At 38.4% G+C, this 22,778-nt stretch overlaps 1 protein-coding gene across 2 annotated transcripts in view; it reads left to right on the top strand.

Annotated features, from left to right (window-relative positions):
- Nucleotides 1-20,510: 20,510 nt before the first annotated feature.
- MAPK8 (mitogen-activated protein kinase 8) overlaps nucleotides 20,511-22,778 on the top strand; it is a 42,416-nt gene continuing 40,148 nt past the window's right edge. The window contains exon 1 of one of the 2 annotated variants that reach the window (XM_051800160.1): nucleotides 20,511-20,607. The gene's annotated coding sequence lies outside the window, so the exon portion shown is untranslated. Of the gene's footprint in view, nucleotides 20,653-22,778 lie in introns of both variants that reach the window. The other variant, XM_051800162.1, reaches the window with a different exon arrangement.

Raw genomic sequence — 22,778 nt, 5'->3', positions numbered from 1 at the left:
ATGATGCTATGCAGAGGCAGGTGACCTCCCCTGCCCTGCAAGAAACTGGAGGACTGGGCATTCAGCTTCAAAATGTCTCCAGCTTGGCATCACTTCTGGACTTCAGCTCTCTAAAAACAGCAGCACTAAAAGACTCAATTTCTGGGGAGGTGTGCTGGGAGGCAGATCTGTGGAGGATCTGGGGGTGGATACTTCTTGGATCAGACCATAACCTGTGGAACCCCTAGACACAGGTGCATGCCTTTGTACTCCTTGCACCAGAAGGTCTTCATTAAAGACCTGCTCTGTATCTTACCTATAGTAAATTTGCCTGGTGAGTTTTTTTTCTCCCTGATCTTTAGGCAACATTATTAGCAGCATGCTGTCATTGCTGTTAGTGCTTTTTGTCTTAAAAACAAACAAACAAATGCAACAGAAGTAAAATAACTCAATAATTAATTTCCAATGGTAAGAACTATGAAAAGATACTTTTCACCTCACCTTTGTGAAGATCCTCCAGAAGCTGTATTGTGGACAGGTACAGAAGTGCCCATATTTCTTCTTCCTCCAAAGGGCTTCCTTTTGCCCACAGGACCTCGGCCAATGTTACACAGGAACTGCTCATGCCTGCTGCAGTAAATACCAGATTTTGGACACACTAAAAAAGACTGAATTGCTCAAGACAAGCCATACTGATTATAACTGTACCCTTCTCTCACAGGAAGAAATACATTGTAAAACATCCTGCTTTTTTGTTCAGAAAAGGTAGATATTGCTGATCCCTGTCTTAATCTGAGTAAGAGTAAATAAAAGAGACTGGACTAAGTGATTTCATGTAATCTTTTTGAGCCCTTTTATTCATCATTTGAAACCGAACACAAGATTCTGTGGAGCAAATAGCTTTTACTCAAGAGATCCTTCATGAATATGTGCTGTTCAGACTTTGTGAGTAGTTATTTGAATGGCAGGGGATTGATTTTGCTGCTTAATTGGATGCTCTTTTCTGTAAAAACATGACAGAGTTAATCTAGGGAAAAAAGAATGTCAAAGCAAAAGATGCACTGTAACATAAAAGGTTTATAAACAGTCCAACAGAACAATTGAGTTTCATTCATTGCTCAGCAGATTGATCAGTAAAAGCTTGTAGACTCTTACTGAATTCACTGATGATAGATTTTCTTGCTCAGATATCTGAGACTCAATACTTGCAGTTCATCCATTCCAATATACATATAAACTTGCTTTATTTCACTAAACCAAATTAAAAGATGGTTCTCTCTTTGGGCTGCCAAATAGCATTTTAGTGGCTCCCAGCACACTGTCCTGTCTGATGGGTACATAAGACCTGGTGTATTGAAAAAGAATGTGGGTCCACACACTTTCCCTATTTTGTCTTAGTTGCAACACAGCATCAGATCATTTAGACAAAGGGATTCTGTAGCAAATCATAATTTCATGTGTTACCTACTGGAAAAGTATTTTCCTAATCCCAGCCAACTACAAACTGACTTGTGACTTGAAGTATCAAGGCTGCTTTTCCTTCAAATGTTTTTTCATGCTAAATACTGTCAAAGAAGGTTTTGTTCTTCATCAATGGGTCTGATCTTTCCATTTAACCAGTTTTACATTTTTATAAATTACTAATTTAGGCAGAACTGCTCTAGGTCTGCACAAGCTTAAAATTTCAAAAAAATTTTTAACAGCTTTTGCTGTTACTCTCCTGTAACAGAGAGCTCCACAGGTTCCTTTTAGGCTGTGTTAATAGGGGCATAATGAGAAAAGTTAGAAGTGATCCACTTATTTGAGGTTTTGACAATGTCTGTAGACCAGCAAGTGAGGACACTATAGCCTGGGATGCTATTGTCTCATACAAGACTATAAACACCACTGTAAATTGAGTTCACTTACAGCCTGAAAACTCATCTTCCCTCCTAACAATTTCTTCACTCTCTGTACACAGTCCACTTACTGCTACTGTTTGCTCTCTGCCTGCAATGGAATTCACTGTGTCTTACAGCTGATTGCTTTGCCAGCTTCCCATTCGTTATGGAGTCTTCAAGGGGTCACTGCAAGAGCATTACAGTGTTCTGCAGGACCAACTTGTTGCTGATTAACAGACTACTCAGACTTTGCTTCATGGGGTCTTGTCCTGGCTCACTAGCTTCCAAACAAGGAATCACAACATAGGAAGAATGATCCCTTGTTGCAATCACTACAGGATTATAAACCAACCTAGTGACATTTTAAACAGAACCAGAGTCCTAATTTTAGTCTCTGCAGCTTCAAAGGGCAGTAAATCTTCTTACAAACCTAACCTTAATTAGAAGAGACAGACAAATCTTCTTAGTCTAAGCCATCACCATTTCTCTTAATAATAAATTACTGTGATAGCATTTCACTTAACCCTATGGTACTGGGACTAAGCAATCAATTCACCTTCCCAGAGCTAAAATCTTTGTGGGTTCTCCATATAGGTAATCCACCAGATTGTACTTAGTGCAGTTTTATTTGAGACTGTGATGGGGGAAGGAGCACTACATCCCCCATTTTAGATAGAAAGTGCTTTAACCAGTTTTATTTCAGTGCTGATATTTCTAACTAGCTTAAGTTAGTCAATAAGCAACTAAAGTGCAGGTGTTACAACTCCATAGAACCGAAATGAAATCAGCAGTCCCATCAGAGATGCTTAACTTTTGTAATGAATCTTTTTTTCTAAGAGTAAAAGTAATGTCTCAGATCAATACTAAATTTGAATTAAATGAATTCTGCTATCAATGATGTGCAAACTTCTTGCAAAAAGTGTTAGACTGTATGGCCATGGAAATCATAATCTCTTTAAAGTGTAATAAATTATTGCTTTAAAGTAATGTATAATTAAGCAATGTGCTATTTTACAAGCAAATTGCTAATTGGTTTTTAAACACACTCAGAATGTCCTGTAGTTTTAGGCTGTATTTTTAACTTCTGATTTTGAAGACCAACATGATGTGATATTTGACAAAAATGTAACTGTGTGAATGCTTGAGGAAAAAAATACATCTCATTTCCTTTTATAGCCAGGCTATGCTATGTAAATTATACAACACTAAAAGTGATGGAAGGACATTGTTATCATTATAGCACTGCCCATATTCATGGTCCCTCAATTTAATAAAAGCTGTGATCCAGAACCAAACAATTCTGACCTTTAAACAAGATACAAGTGATAAGACAAAGCAGACAAATTAGGAGGCAAGAAGGAAAAAGTTAACAGCAACCTTGCAAAAACGGACTTCTTTTGCAGTAACACTGCATATCAGGAAATGATGCTGGATCTGGTTGAGCCTGCATGGAAAAATTAGAGCAGCAGAATGTAATCACCCACTTTGGAGTTTACCTAGAATATAGAGGTTAATGTTTTTGTGACTGGAAAAAGTAGCGAAGGGCTTCTAGTGCCAATTTGTGCTTTGAGATCAAAGGTGAATTCTGCTGATTTCTATGGAAGAAGGTAGTGCCATCCAAATGAGCCTAAAATGTCCTCTCCATTCTAATCTTTGTAACACAGTTTTTTATTATATGGACTCTCTCAAGTCAAAAGATTTTCCCCTACTCTTCTTGCATAGATATGAAAGGTACATTGAGGTGAGGATAACCCTCCATTTTCCCACCAACATCCACCTATTTATCACATTTCTTTCTAAATTATATTATTCAATTTTGGTACGTTTCATTTTATCATTTGTGCAAACTTTTATCTATTGAAAGCTAGAATCAATGAAGGAAATTTAATTTATCATAAAAGTTAATGAACTACAGCTTTGCATCTGAACTTGACACTTAATAATAATTGTGCATTAGTAATTTCATATGCCAGGGTCACTTCATGTGCAATTTGGCTTCATTAGATTTGGCAGGCATATTTAGCAAAAAGTAAAAGAGCAACTTGACTTTTGTCAATCTTCATCTTTACTTTTGCTATTTTGTTTACTGTATAAAGACAACAAAAGAGCTAAAAACTATTACTTTTGTAGGAAAACTGACCTTCCCTTATCAAACACAGTCATGTGCATTAAATATCCTAAAGAGGAATGGATCATCTGGATTCCTAACTAAACTTTTCATGCACGCTTCTCAGAGGGAATTTACTGCAGAGTCGGTTCAGCTGTAGAATCAGTTTCATGGCATGAAAGTCTTAATCCACTATCTGGATGATGGTGAAAAACACAGATAAAGGAGATCATAGGACACATCAGGGAACAAGATGATGAGGAAGGAGAAATCACACTTAGGTTTTGAAAATATGGAGTCAAGTTTGTTTCTGGTCTACTTTTAAAGACATGAAACGAGAACAGATTTGCCCCATTTGGGCACCCTGAAGAACAACTGGAAATTAAGACTTTGGCAAAAAAGTTTCTATATGAACACAACAACAACAACAATAACAACAAAGGATTAACCTTGGTAGGAACCAAGCATTTTGTGAGCTGGAAAGGCTTCTGTCTAATTAGAAATGCCTTTCAATTTTTACTGCCTGGAAGGTGTTCTTGCAGAAGTCTTGTCTTTCATCTGACTGAACTTTCAGTTCTGCTTCATTACTCCATCTGTATATTGCAAAATACCTAGCTGGAAGTGTAACCAACTTTTAATTTGCTGGATGGTGTAAACAAATGTAGATTTTTTAAAAAGTTCTGTCTGGGAAGGGTGTATTGCCTATTTATGGTTTGGACATAAATGCCCATCACAGCCCCTCTACTAGAGGTGAATAATTGATTTTGACATGAGCGAGTCAGAGAGAGGCCACTCAAGTAGGTCCTCTCACAGATCTGAGAGGTTGCTAACATCGTCCACTAACCTCACTAAAAGAGTTGGAGTGCAGGCTTGTATTGACAGGAAAGTGAGAAGGGGCTGGGAGTGTAATTTCTTCCATTTGCACCACTGTATCCAGAAAAAGTTCTATACTCATAACATTCCATGGAAACTGGTGTAAACCCACTGCACTTGAAAATGCATGAAATTGGCTAATACTGATTTTGATTAATTTAACTGCAATGACTGAATATTCATCTGTCACTTTCAAGGACAACTTTAGAGACAAGGATTTGTTTCTTCTAGTGTGGCGTTGAAGGACACACTGATAAAACTACACACAAGTCTATAAAAAGATGGTCTTTAGCCAGCTTTCTCTAGATACAGTATTTTTCTTAGCCTCCTATCCCTTTCAGCTGTTGTACTCTGATTTCTTAGCTATATTAGTGGTCCCTTTTGGGATTCAGGGCTATCTGATAGTCAAAAAGCACCTTCTGTAAATAAATGACCAAACCCAAGGGGACCCAATCCTCCTTCAGTATAGCCAAAGGAAAAACTTCTTGTATCCGTGGCAGCAAGATGCAATGGAGGGAAAAAACTTCCTGGAAGAAGGGAATTAGCCAGAGGACCTCAGGCACTCTTCTGCAAGATGTCAAGCAATCTGCTTTCAAGATTTCTGATCAAACTCCAGGAAATATGGGAACCTGAAGTGATATTTTTCTAGAGTATTGGAGGGCTAATAGACTGATTTTAAGGGCTGAAAAGGGGTCCAGAAAGACAGATTAGCAAAACAGATTTGCTAATTCTGAAATATCTTTTAGAGAGAAAAGTAACTAGGAAAATGCATTTTTAGTCATCATTCTTTTACTTGACCTGAGGTGCTGGACAATGGGTTAATTAACTTATCAATAATGCAATTTCTGATCGTACCCAGGTGAAGACTTTGACTGAGATAAAATCAGTCTGGATATCCTATCTCTTGGTTTTCCTCTGTGGTTCCACCCCTCAAAGATTAATAACTTACAGTAACACATTGCTTTGAAGTGCCTTATGTTTGACAGTAGCCCAGTGATGAATGTGTATCTTTACATCTTTATGACACAAAAGTTCAGAAACTTCATCAAAAGGGACTGAAAATTCATGGATAACTAGAAGTAAATTAAAACACAAATATTCTCTCACTAAAGGCAACACAAATTCTTTTTTAATACCAAGTATTCCAAATACCCTAAGAGAAGTTCTTGCAGTGCATCTCAGGACTGGCTGCATAATAAATCAAATTTGGAATACAAAATTAGCAGGATTAAAAACAGGACCAGCATTAACATTTAGATTGAGCTATAGTTTCAAAATCATCAGTGATAATTCTGAAGTAAATTTACAAAATTTATCAACAGTCTGTCCTGAGCCTAGCAGTACATCGATGTGACACAACAAAGGAAGAACCATTTCTGTAGTCACAAAGGGAGAAGGAATGATGCACCGAGCATCAATCTTACTGCCTTTGACATCTCTGAGTCGTGGTGGCAGGAACAGCATTTGGCATGAACCTGAACCAGGGCCAGAATCATCTTTCTGCATTCAGTAGGAGGTATTTCCAGGAAGATATTTAACAGATTTGCTTATACTCTTAAAAATTATATAGTTATAAAAATGAATGTAGAGACAGTTTTGAAATTTAAAATTATCCTAGTGTGCATAAAGATTAAATATTTGATGTACATAATAATTTCTCAATTGAAATGGGAAAATATGGCTTGCTTTTTATAGAGGCACAAGATTATTCCATATTACTTGTGTATTAATCTGATTTTAGGTCTCTACAGGCAGTTTGGGATCAGTGAAACAATTTGCCCCACTCCTGAGTGTCTACACTAAAATACTCTTAAATGAACAATTTTCACATGAGAATCACAATCTTCTGTTGCTCAAGGTTGAATTTTTTGCTTCTTAAAAACAAATAAACAAACAAAACCAATAAACAAACCCTGTAAGTTAGAATACTGCATAGAGATTATTAGAGATGTTGGTCTCCAAAATATCTATGACTAGGTAGCTAGGAGATACTGAAGAATCAGTGAAAGTTGTGGCCAAACTGTCAGTGACAACCCTAAATTTCTTTTGGTTTGCATCTGATTCATAACAAGTCTCAAAACTGTAATGTGCAAGTGGCTACAGAGGAAAGAAGATGATCACATCAGTCTGTAACTGTGAGCTTTGGATAGGGTCTGACTGTATATATTGGGTTGATGATTGTTCTGATTTCAGATTTCAAGTTGTGTTCTGTTTCTGAAGAACAGTACTCTTCCATAAGAAAAATTAAGGTTATAAAAAGTACAGTGTAGAAAGTATTTACTAAGAAATGACAACTAAATATATTTGGTTTATAGGCACTATTCATCTATAGCATTTAAAATTGAAAACCCCAGTAAATTCTCAAAATATATTAAAATGTTCAAATTGAATTGAGTGAATATTGTTGCTATCACCAAACTAATGACTGTTACTGATAATCTATGGGAAAATAGAGAAAAAACTGTATTGAAAATAAATGTAATATAGTATCTTAATCATAAATGTATGCATATGTTAGAGAAATGTAAAGGGAAAGAATTTAGGGAGAGTAGGTGCCCTCACCATGTACTTTAGACTTTCTTAAATGTTACATCAAACTCTGAGTTTCTTCTGTATATAATGAATGTTGGGCCCAATACAGTAACCTTTGATATATTTAAATGGTTCTTAATACATGCTATCATTCATGATAACATGGTTTTTATCTGGATACATAAGCGTAGTAACTGGATAAAAAGCTGGATATGTTACTTTGCTTAAGTACAAACTACTGTATTCCAGTGCTGCTTGTCCATAAAATACCAATAAATTTTAGCTATATGGAAAGTTGCAAGAGACTGAAGAGAGCACATTTTTAAAAGGTCAGGTTTAAAATTAATTTAAGTCATAACGTGATTTATTCATATATATTCCATATATGAATTTTATACTCCAATTCACTGTACATTTGTTATAATTGTGGAGAGAATATACCTTATTCCTCATACCAGAGAGATGAATCTCATTAAGTATGAAATTTAACTCTCTGAAATATGGGTTTATAATTGGAATAAACTCTTAAAATGCTGTTAAAAACTTCTGTTTGAGTAAAGTAGACAGGCGGAACCAAAAATGTAAACACTGACGAGTCAATAAGGGAGTTGCCTTGTTGCTAAAGAATGACTTTCCTTAGAAAGATTACATCCCAGAAATCATAGCTGGAATAATACAGCCTTCACTACACAGTATTTTTTCACTCTCTAATGTAAATTTCTTTATTTTATTTTCTTTCTAAGAACATATACTTTAATCAATAGGGGACTTAATCAGACTATTGTAAAGTATTCATCACTCAAGGGGGATAAAATTTCATTGCTGCAGAGAGACACATTTCTTTGCTACGAAATCATAAACTTAACATGGGTTGGGCCAGTCTCTAAAAAAAGTCTAATCTTTGAAAGAGAGAGTTGAAATCTGGTTCCTGAATAGTGTGTTTATGTGTCTCTCTGTAGTGACTTTCATGAGCTGAGTGCTAAAAGATGTGACTTCATTACAAGATCTTCATCACAAGATATTGTTCCTCAAAGACACAAAACATTATTGATTCCAAAAGAAAATGTAGAAAACCCCAGCACCCTACAGAATCAGACTTACAGGGCCAAATTCTTATTTCCTCTCTACCTCAAAGGGAACCCACCTGTGAATTTCAGAGGAGAATATTCCACTGTCTGCAGCCAGTTTGCAAATAGATATTCTTTCAGTAGAAATGCATAAAAACATGACACGGGATAACTGCAATCGAAAGTGGTGCTCTGCTTGTTCTTGCTAACTTTATATGCCCTTTCTCCTCTGCCCTTTGGCTGATGCCAAATACCAAAGACCTCCTAGAGTATCTGTCTATGTCAGAGAGCCACAGCCATTCTTCTTTTTTTTTCTTTTTTTCATGCACCTTTCATAAAAGCTCATTCTACATGACAGTACACCAGACTGGTGACCTAGAACTGAATCTAACACATCTAATACATAATCCACATACCAGCACTTCAAAGATTGAAGCTTCAAAGCCATGCTGTCTGCTGCTGCCATGCCAGAAATAATAGAACCCAAGCACCACAGTAGTATTTCTCTTTTATGTTTATTGATTTATGTCCTTTTTAAGGCATTATGTAATTCTCTGCAATGAGGCAGCCTCCTTCCAGACAGAGGAACAGGGAATGAAGGGCCAAATGATATGCTGATGCTGAGGTTAACAGGCAGCACCACAACACAGGTAAAAGAACCTGAACAGACTTTTACACTTTCTTCTTCATGTACCAAAGAAAAAGGAAGTCCTAAATGAAAGATGAAGAGCTAAGATTTTAGCTTATACTGTCCACTCCTCTCAAAGTCTGTCCATAGCTCCTCAAGCAGCTAATCTTATTGTAGTCAATGTTGCTGTGGTTTGCTTATTGCTAATAAGTTAAAGCTTATTAGCTTTATTATCTTGAATTCTAAAAGTGCCACAGTTATACCTTTGCTTGCAGAAGAGAGATATTCAAAGCTTCTGATCCTGATTTTGATGCTGACTGGTTCTATTGGCTGACAAAGACTCAGGGTCTTCTTTCACCACATCATTGAGGATGACGCGGTTTCCAATCATTAGCGATACACAATAGATGTAAATAGTAAATTATCATTATTTGTACTCTTCTGGAATCTCAATCTAAAAATCTCTAAATCAGTAATGTTTATGAAGCATATGCCAAAACTTCCATAAAATCAGGCTGCTTTTATTTTAGAAACTGCAAACTGTAATGTAGGGACTTGCCTAAAAACACATTAGAGAGCTGTAGAGAAGAAATTAGGAAACCAGTTTCTTAACTGAGAGTCTTTAGTCACAGGTTATAATCACTGGTAATCTTTCTGCTGTTTGGAGTTCAGTGCTGTTTCCTAAGTAATAGTACTTAGTACAAATCCATGAATAAATAATATACTTAAATGTGTTTTCCAGAACCATGTGAACTGTGCTATGCAAATGAAGATTTATCCCTGCTGTAAGAGCAGTAGCAATTTAGCACCTTCTATTCCTTTGCCTTCAAGAGAAAATAAAAATATGCTGAGGTACTCTGATTTTTAGTCAGTGCAATTCTGTCATATGAAATGAGATTTAATGTAACCCCCCCCCCCAGGGTAATTATTAGATACTGCTGTGCAAAGCCAGGAAGATGAGTGATTTAATACTTATTTAATTGATAATGAGATTAAGAGAAATACGTAAGAACCTACCTGTACCAGTTGGACAGATGCCGCATCCAGAATAGTCTGAAATCTTCTATATTTTTGCCCAATAATGATTGTTTAGACCATAATAGTTGTAAATATAACATTAAACATATTCAGGACCTGATTGGACTTTTTTTCTTGGGTTTTTTTTTCTCTCTTTCTCTTTCTTTCCTTCCGTCTTCTCTCTTTTTTTCCCTTTTTCTTCCTTTCTCTCTTTCTACTGCTTTGTTTGTATCTCGTAACCAAGCACTGTGTGGTCCGGCAAGTGGTTAAGCAAGTAAACAGTGAGGTTCCTTTTCTTGCTTGCAAGCCAAGCCTAGCAGCTCCTGGTTTGAAGCTGAGGGCAACGTCATGTCTACTAAGGCTGTTTACACTCCTTCCTTTTTTTTTTCCTTTCCTTTTTTTTTTTTCCCCCCCCTCTGGCAGTTCACCCGCCAGGTAATGAGAGTCAGCTTTTAGGAAGTGGCTCAGTATAAATCTCTGGGTCCGTCGACTTACAAGAACTCAATTGGATTACCTGACGCACACGGGAGCATTAGATCTAAAACCCCACAGACTGATGTCCCTTTCAGCCCCTGCCAATCCAGGGAGCAACTGTACAGCACAGCAGAGACTGATGGTCTAAGGGTGTGAGTGTGTCTTTTATGAGCAGCAAAATCCTTCAGATTCAATCAACAATGCAGATAAGATTTTGATGGGTCTATCTGGCATGAAAAAAAACAACCTGAAAGAAGGGAATTTGGTGTTTTCTTATTATAGCCTAGTCTGAAAAGTTTTAGTAAGTTATGGCAGGGTGCAGCTGTGCTCAGATCAAGGCAAAGGGATGCTGCAGGGCAACTGTGAGCTGAGCATAAGAAAGTGAAGGTAAAAAAAGCTTAGCAAAACAGAAGAAAGTTCTATTGGAATTATTCAATAAGCTCTTCACATTAATTGTTCCTCCATTTTTCCAGCTCTGTTTCTCTTGTATTCTATTTTTGTATTATTTTTATAAGAAGTCCACAAAACTGCATTTATTTACTCTTTCTCTATATATTTTGTTCCTGAGCAATGACATTTGCAAATGCATTTTCAGCTACAGTCTTTATGGCAATACCTCACAGACATCTCTAGTGTATATTTCTCTCTTCATGTCAAAATGAAAACCTTGGATTGTCTCTCATTGCCTAACTTCATGCAATAGGTGAACAGTTCATTTAAGTTCAATGTGGCCACAGAAAAATAAAAAAACCAAAAGTCCCCTATTTCCATATTTTTCACTCCTTTTTCCTTTCTTAGTCGCTGTGAATGCTGCCACTGTTATCCCCAGCCCACGTCCTGAGTTTCACATTCAGTTTGTTCAACCCTTCCACTGTATCTGGATCTTGACATGTACTTTTAAAGAAAATATACAAGCTATGGTCTTCTTTATTAATCTTTAAAGAAAATGTATTCAGGCTTTCATCATCTCAAGTGCTGTAAATCACTCTCTTTTGACACTGAGAAATTCAATATTGCCTTATCCAAAATGTTACATAAAATATCCATTTTGCTGAATCCTCACACTGGGCACATCACCCATCCTTTGGTATCCCCTCTCCGATCCCTTTACTTTATAGCACAAAAATAAAAGTATTTCTTTTCTAAATATGCTCTTGCTCCACAAGTCATAAATCTGATCTGATGGGCAGTCTGACAGAACTGCAGGCAGGATTAAAACTAGATAGAAAAGTCTCACATCTATGATGTCCCAGACAGAACATTTTGGAATTGGCAAACCAACATCTACTGATAAACCTTACCAACTGTGCAATAAAAATTATTTGTTGACCCTTTTCCTGTGACCACTGGGACTGACAATGCTCTTCAATTTTTGAATTCATGGATCCAAATACGAACAGATCAGCAAAAAGGCTGTTAATGATAAGAAGAAACTGAGCACTGATGCACCTCAGGAAGTATTCTGCCTGATGGTCTGATACAGTCATACTAGCAGGAGAAAAGCAACACAGAAGTTTGTAGCTGCTCCTTCCCCAGGTAATGAGTGGGGAGGAGATAGGAAGTTATTTATAGTGGTGCATTTGTAGCTACCAGATTAGATTTAAGTAGATGTGTGTATAATGCTGTTTGTGGGGTTAACAGGGGTGTGTTGAATCATTTTGCTAGGAATAATATGTTGTGTGAACATGCTCCTGTTAAATAAGGTAGAAATGTTGTTCTGATTAACTAATCAGAGCTCCTACATAATTTATGCTTTATTGCTTTAAGAAAAGACTCGATCATTCTTCTCATGAAAACATGCAAATGCAAACCTGTGGTAGTTGTTTTGGTGTCAGCAACAGTTCCAGATTTATGAGATCAAATTCTCGTTCATGGTTCCTTCTTTATTCTAAATAATCATTGAAAACAGACATTTTAGAAAATTATTCACGACCTATGGGCTTAAACCAGTAGTATTTCAGACTCCTAAACTCAAAATAGACAGTATGAGAGCTTCAGATGAATTAATTCTGTTCACCTATTGAATCCATAGGGTGTACAGATTACATGTATGGAATTGCAGCAGTTTATGTAACTAGATCACTATGAAAGAAGGTTAACAAGATGAAAGACTATTTATCCCAGTGAGGGAACTGCTGGATGGAGGCTTAGGATCCCCCTTATGTTCCTTCCAGCCTTGTGAGAACTGGCAATGGTTAGAATCCAATTATTCTCTGACATTAATGCCTTTTTATCCCACAGAAGCTGAAGTGTGGGAAGCTCTTAAAGTTTACATAAAGGTGAAGATTGCTATTTACTTCTCAGCTGATGGTGGTACAAGCAAGCTGTCAAAACTACAACCACAGCTCAGGCCTGGGGTTTTTGTTAAATGGAGATCTATAGTGCTTCTGTTAAGGTTTAACTGGTTTTAGTTCAGAGTCCCATGCGGTGGATCATAAACTTCTTGAGCTGTCAGAGCTAAATAGAGATCACTTAAGCCTTCAGAAAAATTGGGGAATCTCCCTTTTTGTTTTAAATCTACTCAAGACATATAATAGGACTTAACCACTTTTTCTGATAGTGAACTTCCACACATCATCCTTATGCCCAGTAGATATACAAATTAAAGTTTTATTTCCATCATGGTTTCTAAGCAGATTGGAATTTGTCCACTATATTTAGCTTAGCAAAGTAACATAGGGATGTGAGTCTATGCTCTTGTTCTGGTCTTTGCTTCCAAGGGTGTTTCACAGCAGTATCTTCATGGGAATTAAAAAAAAAAGAAGAAGAGGCCAGTATCTGAATAGCCTGTTTCCCTTTAGAAATAATCCATAAGATAATTAAAAACACCTCTAAACTGAGAGTGGAGGTATTTTGGGGTTTGTTTCTAAGTTTGTGTTTGAAGAAGGCAGGAAGGCAGCACAACATTTATTGTCACTCGTGACAGTATCCGCTTTTCCTTAAGAACAACAGCTGGCAAAATCTGGCTGAAAGTTCCTATATCTTTAGCAAGTTCTATGAATGGATGAGACCAAATTAAAATACTACTTTCAATACAATCTCTTTTATTTGCTTTTGCTTCTTACACCGCTTTTGAAATGTGATGTAAGGCAAAAAGCATTACTGGACAAGCAGCTCATGTTTGTGATACCTGATTTACAGCTCTGCTGATCCCAGAAGTAATTCAATGAGAAGCCAGTATTCCTATGAAACATACTCTAATGCATTTATCTAGGATACAAGAAGAGAGGGTGTGAAATGATTACTATTTAATGCCAAATGTTCTCAGATTGTAATGCAGCCACTCTCAAAATAAGAACAGTAAGTTCAGGCCATTAATCTGAGGAAAGAAAGATTAAAACTTCTTTAAAGGTTTCTGGAATATCGTGATGGAATTCCGTGTATCCACTCAATGTATAGTTTCATGACCAGCAGTTACATGGATGCTGATTATAAGGGAAAAAAAAAAATCATCTTCTTTCTCTCTTGGAATAGAAATTTTATATTTGTTATGCTCTTTGTCAAAACAACGAAACCTGTGTACATTCATGTATACTTGTGTATATTAAATTAACATTTTCTTACAGAGTGAAAATAATTTTTTCTACAGTAGATGAAGTGATCAAAATATATCTTTATTTCAAAATCCTAGAATGAGTGTACATAAGTGGTTACAGGGTACTATTCCATAAGGCAGAGATGTTTGCAGGCACCAAACTAGCACAAAGAAGTACAGTTTCACCCAAGGGGAATCATTTGCTGTTGAAGGTATCCTCCTTATTCTGCCTGGTTCACTGAATGCTAAGTACTGTATTGCACAGTGTGGACATAAAACACACTATTAATTATCTTCAAAATGCTTTGGTAAAATCATGAACCAGTAAGATGAACCAAGGCAAAAGAGATAAAACTAAGTTATCTGTATTCCTCTACCTGCCATTTAGCTCACTGTCCCCACATTTGGTTGTTTTTCAAAACTACTTTCAGAAGTCAGCAGGTTTTGTATTGGAATCATTATATGGAATTCTAGATTGAACTATATTTAGACAGGATGTAAGATAATTGGTGTTGGCCAATTTAATTTTCTAGCTCTTTTCAGAGATACTGTATGACACATTATTTGCTATAGGAGAGGTGTTTGCAGTTGAAACTAAAAAACTGTGAGAAGAATTGGTACGTTCCTGGGAAGTAATTTTTTTAACCAGAAGGACAAGTTTGGGAATGAAGAACACAGAATGCTGGTTGGAGAGATTGTGACTGAAAGTTAGCCTTCAGTATCCCCCAAGTTCAGTGCCAGAGTCATCAGTAGTGTTGTTCTTTATAAGGTCACTAAGTTTTTGTTAACTTTGGATGGTCTCATGTAGCAGAAGCTATGAACAGAGGATGGTACAGGAGCTTTCCCAACTATAATCACCTTCTAATGACAAGGGAGAAGAAGATGATGTAAAAGTCCTTTATGGCCTTGTTCTGAATCCTGGAAATGCCTTTTGCACTGGAATTATTCTTAGAAAGGCAAAAACTAAGTCTTCATTGATAAGGGTGCAGGAAGGAATATCAGTATGTAATTTAGAAAGACAGGCATGGGGTACAGATATAAATTATGTTTGGCAGATTCCTGAACTAAAACCCACAGCTGGAAAGCTGCACACAATTACAGTCAGTCTTTGCCCACTAAAGAAACCACAACAACTTCTTTGTGACTGAAGTAGAACATATTGTCACAATCCAACCCAGTGAACCCTCTGTCTAATGTTATCCTCAGTCAATGCTAAACCCCAAGAACTTTTCTTGAATTTACCTGTGAAAAGTTTCCACTGAATAATAGAATAAATAAACACCCTATGATGTGCTAATATCACTGTATAGAAATATGAGGTATGTGATACCATAAACACTGTTTTGTAAATAGTTAAACTACACTTCCCTCCACAAACCATTTCCAGCTGGCTGAGTATGTCTAATGATTGTAGACTTGGCTGCCTAGTTAATCAGCGTACCAATTAATATAAATTGGCTGCACATTGAATTATGGCAGCTCAGAAAGAACTTGCCAGGGACAGCAAAGAAGAGGTTAATAGTATTAATGATATTTGAGAGAACACAGTTTCTTGACTAGATATTCAGCCATGTCTGAGCTTCAGTATCCCTTAGCCAGGAACACGGCCCCACTCTCACCTTCACATCTATAACCTGTCGCATGGTGCCCCACGGTGGCTGCTTGCCTTCTGTAACATGTGCTCAAGCCAGGACGTGCTCCATTCATTTTGGTTACTGCTAAAAAAAAAAATAAATTTATCCCAGTTCATCATTATTTGCTAATAGTCAGAATTCAAGTGTGTAACAACATTTTGCAACTACTGACTGTTTCTAGTTCCATTCAAAGAGGGAATACAGGTCCCTCTAGCTGGTTACTTGGAGTTGATTTCATGCTGTTTTTCAAGATATAATTAAATAAAAAATATAATTGTTACAATGTTTCTTTTATTAGATTATTTTTAATTTTTTCATTATTAAAATGAAACATTTTTACATCAGCTGTATTTATCAAGAATTAGTATGTGTGATTTTTCTTTGTACATCTTTTTAGGCTGTAATATGTATATTAGTTTGCTGTTTGGTTGTAATTATTTTCTAGCAAATTTCCATTTCACTTTCTTATGTGAAATGCAGCTTCTTTGCCACAACCAATGATAAACGAAAATGTTTCAGAAAAGATATTATTACCAAACTTCTTTCACATAAACATTTGCATTACTTCTGTAATTTTGTAAAACGTTTCACAGTCTGGATTTTCTTTCCATGTATATCTATCTCCCTTAACAAACAGTATCTTGTTTTCACCTGTTTTCATAAGGTGAAAACATTCATGAATGTTGATCCTGGCTGTGACATTTCAAGCCTCAGCTTGGAAAAACTGGCCCCCGAGTACCCACAACTCCTATTGATGTCTTCTTAATGAAGTAATTAGTGAGGTGAGAGAGCCAATTAATTGGCTTAATTTCCAGAAGGTGGTTTTCAGTGCTGCAAGGCACTCCGATGGCTATATAATGATAATATGTATAAATGACTAAAATAAATAATGATAGAATTACAGTGGCTGCATATATGCAGAGGTGGCTCAGCCTGAGAAGTAGAGAGGTGAGCTGCTCACCAAGGGTGTCACTGGAGCACAGGTTGTTATTCAGGGAGCAGATGGGGCTGCCTTACTCAGCTCCAGCATCTCTTCTGATGTGACAGGTCTTTTCTCTTCAGTCTGCAGAGCAGTGAAGCAGGTCTGCAAGGGCACATGCCTAGAATATCTTGATTCTATTTTTAGTTTGTCTAAAAATGACTGTAGGCATAATCAGATATTTACTTGAAAAACAACTATTGTGGTTTAAGCAGTTACCACCTTGTGCCTGTTCACTACAGTCCCACTCCGCTGACTTACTATTTGTATTATGCTAATCCATTTTGCTGCAAAAATAAATCAGTATTCTTTACTATGGCTGTTTTGTGGACAAAAATGACTGCTCCTTCTATCTTTTGGCCTGTTGTTTTATGCTATAGAATCTAATTTTTGACATTTTGATTTTCATACATCAAAATTTGGGTCAGACATTCAGATCCATTGCCTCGACTCCAAAGATTTCGGCCTGAATTGTTTGCTTTGCAGTTTATAAACATCAATATACTTAAACTTTGTTCACTGCCAAGAGTGTGGTAATTGATAAGAACTTAATGAAAATATTAAAAAATTACAAAACTACATTTTAATGTAATGTCATGACTGCTGAATCCAAACATTTTAATATGATTTCATAAACATACTTGTATATCAGAGCATGGGACTGAAAAAGCTTGCAGTATTTTGACATAATTCAGATTTTACTGGCACTTTTAAAATCCAAACATTTATTAAACACTCAACAACTGCTTATTTTAAAGCAGGAGTCCAAATGCAAGACTACTGCTACATGAACACTGAAACTGAGGAGATTAACAATTATGTGTAGGCAGAGGAGGATTTTCATGCTCCAAATTGTTCATTAACTTAATTTTGGAGTTTCTATTACTAAATAAACCTGCTCATCACATTCTTCTCATATATAAAATGTCATGATTATTTTGGAAAAACGATTCAAGTTCTGAGGTTGGTGATTCCCATTATTTTGCAAAGAAGACACTTATCAGTTTTCAGATTTTCTCACTGGCCACTGTGAGAAAATGCACCTTTATTGTCAAACCTATCACCCAAAATTCTGTCAAGTTTATGTCATTCTTTGGCCTCAGTAGGGCCACATCTGAGAGTCCTTGCTGCAAAGACCTTTGCCCCTGCAGGTAGCCAAACTTCCTTCTATAGTCTTCTCTCTTTATATTGTTCTGCAAAACGTTTTTTCCCCTTCTGCTACTGATCCTCTATGAACAAATATTAATTTTCTGTCTGGTTGACTGTATGTTCTGTCATAATGGATCCATACTCCTGCTCCCTACCCATATCCTTCTAACCTGTTGAGAGGTCCAGAGCAAAATTCTGGCTCTGTTGAAGCCTGTTGTAAAATACTTGTTTCCTTTCATAGATATCAGGAATTTAGCATTGTATTTTCTTGAATATCATTCAGGACAGTCCAGAAAAGAGTTTTCATCCAGATGTTTGCCATACAGGAGTGCAACCATAATGCTTGTAAGAAAATACTTCTGCAAAACAGTTTCAAAAATAATACTATAGTGATGCTCAATGACATTCTCAAGGTTCCCCTTTCTTATACAGGGACTTGTTTTTGAAAAATTGATTATACACCCAATCAAAGAAACCTTTGTCTTTACTCAAAGAGGTATTATTTCAATGTCTTGTAAATTTTGCATAATGTACAGGAAGTTTACAGCCAGTCTATCATATTATCTTTATTTTTAAAACCATTATACTGGTAAGTGACAAATTTACAATATGAAATATTTCCTTTCACATTTTTCCTTCATAAAATCTTTACATATTTTTAAAAAGTCACACAGAAATATATCTCTGTCTAGAAGCATCAACTTTGTCAACTATAAGATCCAATGAAAATTTTATTATGTCCTAAAAAAAAGAAATGCAACAAATCTGGATCCAAAGCAAGAACTATTTTATACTTTAAAGGAACTGTTGTCCTTTTTCACTTGCAAATCTCGATGTAGTCTAACTTCAGATGGAACAATCAGGAACAATGACTCTCAAGAACACCAGGAGTACCATCAGTCCTGTAAGGCCATGGGACTTGCTGCAAATAACTCAACTGGCCAAACATGATGTCACTCTGCCTGCTTCTTGCTGTGCAGAGAAGACCAGAGATTAACACTGGAGGTCTGTTTGCCAATGGAAATAAACATCTGAGGGTGCCATGACCTGCATCAGCCAAAACCAGCAGGCTGGTTTAATCTGCTGGCCAAGATGAATGTGACCTATCCAGATTAAATTTTGCCTGCAGCGTATTTTGGGGATTCATATTGCCCCTTCTGCCAGCTGAGCTTTGCTTATAGCACATGTCAACATGGAAGGGAGCGCAATGCCTGGGTCTGATCTAACATGCTGCAACAAGAAAAAGCCTTGAAGCTAAAAACTGGCTAATTCTGTTTGGGGTCTGTCCCACGGAAATGATCAGAGGTGATGTGGGAAATGTGTCTTAAAAGCCCAGAGGCATCTAAAGGGGACTGGTGGTGGAGTCTGAACAATAGTGTTTGGTTTTTGGGGTTTTTTTTGTATAGATATAAAGGAGGTGTTATATATATATGTCCTTGGGATCTGTAAAAAAAACACTCTAACATATGGAATGAAAGTGGGCTTGCTTAAATCAAGTGACAATTTTAAGGGCAGTGTGCAGAGATCTCACTAAAATAGGCATATGAGTATGTACATGGACAGTTTATGGAGGTGAAGCTTTTAACACCAAGATAGTAGACAAAACTGGAATATTCTGAAGCACTACCTTTACTTTGTAAAAGTCTATGCTTATTAAAGAGGGATAAAAGCTGCTATCAACAACAATCTTGATAGAATCTCTGGCATCTTGAAAAATGTGACACAGGACACATTTGACAATGAAGTAAATCTGAAATGTCCATTTTCACAGTACTCTCTGCCTAACTGGCAGACTTTATATATTTTTAAAATACTGCTCATAAGGCCTTTTTCTGTACTATGTAGTAAAAATACACAAAGGCTTGCTTCAGGGTGCTGAGTGGCCTCCTTTTGTGTCTAAGCAGGGACATTCCTGGGGAGAAAAAAAAACAACAACAAAAAAAACAACAACAAAAGAACCAACCAACCAACCAAAAAACCAAACAAAAAAATGCAAAAACAAAAACAAAAAAAAATAAACAAAAAACAATAACCAAAAAAACCAAACCAACCAAACAAAAAAACCCCACAAAAAACCCAAACAACCAACCCAAAACACCAAAACCAATTATATGCCAAGGAAAATACTGAAAATCCAAGGAGAGAGTACTCGTGTCAGGTGCCAGGAGCCAAAGGCAATGGTAATGAAAAACTCAAAATCCCACAAAGAGGTACTTAAGATTTAGAGGGAAAACACTACCATCGCAGATACAGAACAATAAAACGTTACACCACTCCAGACACCCAATAATGAGATAAAGCGCTGCCATGCCAGGCCTGCCGCGGGAAGCCTGGAGCTGCCAGGGCCGTGAAGGACGTCTTGGAGCAGCAGCAGCCCCGATGCCAGAGTACGAGGGCTGGGTGCCAGCGCCCTGGCGGAGAAGGCGAGGGCAAGGCCTGGAAACACGCAAACATTTTACGAAAGCCCCAGCAGGAAGAGAGGCCCGGCCACCGGGCGTCATTCGGGAAAAAGACTGCTCCAGGAAAAGGGCAACATCACACCCCCGCCCGGGGCGGCAGGAGCACCGCAAAGCCCCGACAGGGCCCGGGCGGGGCCGGGCTCGGGGGCCGGGCCGGGCGCGGGGCAGCGCCGGGCGGGGCGAGCGCAGGGGGCGGTGCAGCCGCAGCCGCAGCCGCGGCGGGCGGAGCGCGGTGCGTGAGCGCGGCCCGGCCCCGGCTCATTACTCAGCGGCCGAGGCCGGAGGCGGCGGGCGGTGAGCGGAGCCGCGGCCCCGCGGACACGGAGCGGGGGCGGCGCGGTGCGGGAGCCGGGCGGGCGGGAGGGCGGGCGGCGGTGGCGGCCGGCGGTGGCGGCCGGGGCCGGCCTCGGCCCGGGCGTTTTGTTTACGTTCCGACGGGCAGCGGGCGGGAAGGAGCCGGGGACGGCCCGTGCCCTTGCCCGGGGGGCGGGCGGCGGTGCGCGGCTCTCTGGCCCGGTGACCTCCCCTGCGTGCTCGGGGCTGGGGAGTCGGGGATGTGCGGTGGGTAATGGCGGGGGGCTCTTTGTTGGTGTGGCAGGAGGGGCAGGAGGCTCGGCGCGGGGCTCCTCCTCCTCCTCCTGGGAGCGGGGGCACCCGGGCAGGCCGAGATGGCCTCTCGTCTGCGAGGAAGGAAGGTTCTGCGGGAGAGGCGGCGAAAATGCAACCTTCCGTGGTCAACTGCCATGACCTTGCTCCTAAAAATGCCTCTTAAAGCGTAAAAATATTCCTCTGGGATAATGTAACTGCTCCAGATCCGGGGGCTGGGGGGTGACCGGCGGCGTCTTTGATTCATTTGCCTTTGAATTCTTACATTTCTTGCAAAAGGAGCCACTGTCTCTTTGCAGAATTTCTTTTGCTCTTTGGTTTCTCTGTGTTGTTACCTCCAATTTTCCTCCCAAAGCGTGTTTCTTTATGCCTTTCTGCTTAGAGTAGTTCTATCAGTGAAGTTTGACCTGAGCTCCTCTAATCTACAAAAACAAATGCCACTTGATTATTTATTCCACCCCCAGCTACACTAATGGTTTTGGACGTATTGTGTAGTTTTAAATCTCAGTGTTGTACAGAACAGGCTTGCTGACGGCTTTCAAGCAATCGAAAAATTCTACACGCTTTGACCTATCTGATAATATAAACACAAAGGGTGTTATGCTTGTTTGGGGATGGAAAGTATTACTTGCCCTAGGGCATATGCATGTGGAATTGAGCAAGCTTGCTCACTGCAGCTGGGTTTTACTTACAGGTGTGGAGACTTAACCAGTGATGGTCTGGCAGGTCACAGGGGACTTGGTCTCAGTTCTAGAGGTGCCAGCAAATGCAGTTCTAGGCCCGAATAGTACATGATGTGTGTCTACATGTGCCTGCAGGTATATCAGTGTATTAGATAACTTGGAAATGGTTTAAACTGTAACGTGAAATGAAGCTGGGCCAAACCTTTTTAAGAATACTGTCGAAGTGAGTTCACTGACTTATTTGAGCATTCCTTGTATATAACAAAGGAAACTCTTTATTCTTCTAACGGTAGTTAATAAAAATGTTGAATTTCAGATAGTCCCTTGCTTTGATCTCGGTCTGTGGGAACAGCCATCTTGCCTTTTTGCCCTGTTTGATTTGAAGATGTGTAACACAGGCTAGTTTGACAGTAGGATGCTGTTCTGGAGTTCTGCAGGACATGTGATGCCAGGGCACGGACCAGACACGTCAGGCTGCCTACCAGGTCTTGATAGTTTTCAGGAAGGCCAGCTGGGCAAAAGTATAATAGGAGAAGAGAGAGAGAAGCATCTGCTGAACCGAGAATAATTCAGAGTTGCGGAGGGTGTACAAAATTGTACTATGAAACAAGGAATTTTAATAATATTTTCCCCTGCAAAAGTTCCCAAGGCTTTTGGACCATTGGCTTGTATAAGGATTCAAAGTAATCTTGAGGGCTACCATATACTTCATGGAGACTTCTGGGTCAGAAATATTAGTGAGGGGATCTGATACGGTTCCAAGTCCTATAGTTCTGCTTGTTCTAGGCAGAAGTAGAGTTGCCTTTTGTGTGTGGTTTTTGTGTTTTAAGTTTAACCCTGCTCTTTAGGGACCAAGGCTTTTGCTGGCTTTATATGTGTGCAGGTATAAGCTCCTTTGCAAGTGCTTTAGGTAAAATTGTTATGTTAGTGAATTGTTATGCAAAATTAGGGAATAAATGTTTGGAGATGGTAACAGCTGTATTTATTTTCTGCCCACTACTTACCTGAAATGAATTGGTGTGTTTATTTCATGTGCTGTTTGTTTATTTTCTGAAACAATGAGCTAATACATTAGTATTTGAGATCATAATTCTACCTGGCTATTTATTTACTGTATATGTGTTTTGGTTTCCTTTTTATCCTTCCTCAACTGCCTAAATTGTTTGGATGCTTATT

The sequence above is a fragment of the Manacus candei genome, unplaced genomic scaffold (assembly GCF_025592945.1).
Source record: "Manacus candei isolate 608988 ecotype Guabito, Panama unplaced genomic scaffold, ASM2559294v1 h1tg000050l, whole genome shotgun sequence".
NCBI classification, from domain to species: domain Eukaryota; kingdom Metazoa; phylum Chordata; class Aves; order Passeriformes; family Pipridae; genus Manacus; species Manacus candei.
The sequence above is the reverse complement of the archived record's forward strand: the minus strand, read 5'-3'. Positions and strand labels throughout refer to the sequence as shown.